Source organism: Hordeum vulgare, chromosome 3H (assembly GCF_904849725.1).
Source record: "Hordeum vulgare subsp. vulgare chromosome 3H, MorexV3_pseudomolecules_assembly, whole genome shotgun sequence".
Taxonomy (NCBI): domain Eukaryota; kingdom Viridiplantae; phylum Streptophyta; class Magnoliopsida; order Poales; family Poaceae; genus Hordeum; species Hordeum vulgare.
In genome coordinates this window covers 176825504-176829859 of record NC_058520.1, presented here as the reverse complement: position 1 = coordinate 176829859, position 4356 = coordinate 176825504, and positions in this window count along the sequence as shown.

Sequence of the window (4356 nt, the reverse complement as noted above, 5' to 3'; positions counted from 1 at the left end):
CAGCCTTCACCAACACGCATTCTGACTCGGAAGCGTCCTAGTTCGTGTGTCCATCTCCAATGACGAATTCTTCTCCAAAATCCCGTTCTTCCATGTCTGGTCAATAACATAACTAGTGGAAAGTTAGTGAGTACTTTCAATGTACTCGCAAACAACCCATGATATGGATAATGCAATTAGTACGATAATAAGTGATATGCAGCAAGCTTTGAATGTAAATAAACATGGTCATAGACGGTCATGGATATGCATCATAAGCTAGATGATATTCAAAGAACAGGTTACAAATATAAACATATCTATCGAGGGCTGAACACTTCGGGTTCACCCGATATGCCAAGTCTCCAAACTTGGTCATATCAACTATTTCACATAACTCCTTGAATGCACACACACTTGGTTTATGCGGAAATGACTAGACGTACTTTAAGCAGGATTACCCAACTGTCCTTGACCGTGGACACGACTATTCGAATAGTTTTACACTCTGTATAGGTTCTACACTGTACCCACGAGATCCGGGAAACTTCCATGTCATCCATGACTCGCGGTATATAACATACCCGAGGTATGTACCCGATCAATGCCTTTCCCCTGATGATACTAGACAAAGATTTCCACTCGATTGGTACCCAGCACACATGATGTACGTCTTACGATCACCAAGTCTGGACCGTATCATCCATGCGGGGACCAACGTTGTGCCCGGAACACGTAAAAACGGCATAGTCGACCTACCTGGTACGACCCCATCACGAGAGTGACCACACATCAGTCCTGCCACTAGTAATGTGGCTCTTTGCTAGCACCGACCAGAGTAATCGACAAAGTCTCGTCCAATAAAGGGGTATCGTGGTCGTACATGTAAGGTTGGGATGGTCGACACATCAGAAATCTAAACATGTTTCCGAAACCACTCACACCAAATATACCCGGTGCACCACTTCTTCAAAAGTGGCCACCTAACTCATCATCACCCTCGGGAATTAGTGGCACCCGACGGGGTTTTCGTAAACCTTTGATATTTACCATCATCATGCTCATCCTTCTACTATGCATAGCACTACGGTCTACTTGTGAACATAATAATATCGTGACCATCATAGGTGGTAGGCTCATGCTCAGATGCAAGTGATCCGGAGGAGCCATCGGTAACACCATATCGATGATTTACCGAACTCTCATGATCATATGCAACAGGAATAATTGCTCTACTTGACATGCAAATAATATTTTGCTCAAACATGGTCAAAGGGCTGCTTGCCTTGGTCAGCTAGGTATTCGGGGTCTTCAGGGTGTTCGAGTCCAACTCCTTCGTCAAACCTGGAATCTATCGTCGTAATAATAGTAATAAAATAAGTAGCTCACTCAAAAACGGAACACAAACTCACTTTAAAAATGTTATACTATTCTGATAAATCTATATTATAGTTTTCAACATATTTGTCTCTGGTTTTGGTGAAAATATTATTTTTAAAATCAATTTAACAAGAGCTAAAGTATTCAAAATAAGCCTTTTAATTATAACTATGCAAAAAAGTTGTTATAAAAATTTGTGTAGCAGCTCTATTAAATTCTACACATTTTTAGAAAAAAATTCATGGAAAAATAATTAAGTTTGATTAAATAACAAACTCTACAAAAATATTTTTAAAACAGAATAAAAAGAAAAAGAAAACGTGGGGTTTAGCCCTGGCCTGGCTCGGCGAGTGGCTCGGCCGGCACAACTGGCCAACTGCCCAGCCAGCCAGTGTGGAGCCCATACGTGTGCGCTGTGAGGTTCAAACCTGACGCGCGGGCCCCTGCGGTCAGCGGCTGAGAGAGGAGAGAGGGGGAGAGACGGGCCATCGACAGGTGGGGCCCGCATGTCGGGGTCGTCTGCCTCCTCTCGGGAGGGGAGGCATGCCGGCGAAGACACCGACGCCATCATGCCCCAACAACACCAGGAATGGAACCAACACATCATCGCCTACCTGCTGGTGGTTGAAGGAATGACAAGGTGGCCCTCGGTCACCAGCGACGTCGAGGCCACGGCGGAGCCAATTCGGGAGGTGGAGGACGTGGGTGCTACGGGCAGGGATTCACTTGGGGAAGAGGTGGGGAAGCTCTGTGAGCTCACTACGGTCACGCAGGAGGTGAGAGGAGATTGAGAGCTGGCCTGTAGCCCGAGATCGGCGGAGTTCCGAAGCGGCAAGGCCTCGGTTGATCTCGAGCACCGGAGCTCGCTGTGCTCGAATGGGGTGGCTAGGGGCTCGATTGAGGCTCTGGAGGAGTGGGGCCAGGGTGGTGGAGCGAGGGGGGCCTATTTATCGGCCAGTGACGGTGCACTGAGCGGGGAGCACCGGTGGTTTGACCGTGGCCTGCAAGAGAGGCAGAGATAGCTCAGGGTCGAAACCACGATATTGCAGACGTGGTTTAGGACCACAGAGACTGAACGAGAGAGAGAGGGGACGAGGTGCGCGCGTGCTGCGTGGCCGCGTTCTTCGGGCCGAACCTGGCACGCGCGGGCACGCGTCGCCCTGGTCAACAGAGGGGTGGAGGAGGGTCCCTGAGGCTGCCCAGATTCCGGTGGGTTTTCGGGGACATGGAGAGGCACTGAGGGGAGGTGAGAACCGGTCGGGGCTGGCCACCTTTGCCTCGGGTGCGCCTTGTAGCACGCCCAGTGCGCAGTTTTGGCATGCCACGGCATGCTGGCATGCTCTGGTGTGCTTTGGCTGTGGCTGGCTTGTCCAGGGATTGGGTTGGATGCTCCTTAGCCATTAGAGAGCTAAGGGTCTCACTACTGGTCAAAGGAAGCGATTAAAGAGATGTCACACTTAAGCCAGAAACTAAAATGCAGATTTTGGGCTCTTCTGCTTGGAACGAGAGAGGGGCCACTCGTCTGCAGTTTAGGAGTGGCGCTGGCTGCTTGCACTTAGAGTTTAGCGGAAAGGGTGTGCGTGTAGAGTGACATAAGTGTTGTTCAACAAGCTGGCAGAAGGTGTTCGACATGTGTTTGGGATAGCTACACTTCACCACTAATGATGAAAGTTAACATGATTGGGTTTGATGCAAAAATAGGATGCTCCACCAAATTTGAGCTTCATTGGACAAGTTTGCAGTGCAAACTTGAAATCACCTCCAATTGGGAACTTTTGTCCTTTCAAAAGGGAATGTGGGTAAATTAGTCCCCATAAATCCATTTTTCGGCACCGTCTCCTCATATGGGGGTGTTGAGCACTCCTCCAAAGTTTCAAGCCATTTGGACAAACGTTGCTATTTAGAGTTGCTTCAACTTGATTCTGGACAAAGAGGGTTTTAGGATAATTTGGTGAAACCAACCACCTTGGAATGAGGTGAAACTTGGTATGGCCACCAAATATAGCTTGGGAAGCATGCTAGAATTTTATGAGATTTTATTGGAAATATTTCCTTTGGAAATATTTCAAAAGGTCAAAACAGACAGAATAGGTTTTCAAGGATTTGCTCAAATATTTTGAACATAGATAGGGGTTAAAAATCTTATGTATGGAAAATATATGTCCTGTGAGTATCTCCAAATTTCCTCAGATTTTTCTAAGGCATAAAAGTAATTTTCCATACAGAAGTATCATTTCTGGCCATAGAAAAGGAAATGCAAATAAAATAGAAAAATATTTTATAAAATAATTATTCTATGATATTGAAGAGTTATAATAGTGCCAAAACCAGAATACAATCTTTGGGTGAAGGCACTCTCTTGAAATCAGGGACTTGTAGTGCAAACCCAAAGCAAGGTTTTGAAATAGTCAAAAATGAGAAAAAGAATCTTTTTGAAAATAACATGTTATAAAAATATGGCTTTTGGATCCACTTCATTGAAGCATGCATACAAACAATGGCAATCATGGCACTCATAGCACTTGCTTAAAAGTTTTAATAAACTCAGATTTTGAAAAGTCTACACTTGAAGTGAGGTAAAAACAGGGTTTGACAGACCTATCCCCTTACAAGAATCTCGTCCCCGAGATTCCTAAGTTGGGTGCGAAAAAGGTATGGAAATTCGTATCAGAGATAGTCTTCATGCTCCCGTGTTGCTTCTGCTTCGGTGTGGTTGCTCCACTAAACCTTCAAGTACTTGATAGTACGGCTTCTGGTACAACGCTCTGCTTCGTCCAGGATGTAGATCGGCCTCTTGCGATAAGTGAGGTCAGGTTGAAGGTCAATGGCTTGATGGTCAGTGTCCTTATAAAGATCTAGACGGTTCGGCGCTTGCACACACTTTCGAAGTTGTGACACGTGGAAAACGCTGTGCACACCCAAAAGTTCCGGAGGTAGCTCCAACTGGTAAGCAACTTCTCTACGCATTGTCGTGATCTTAAAAGGTCCAATGAACCT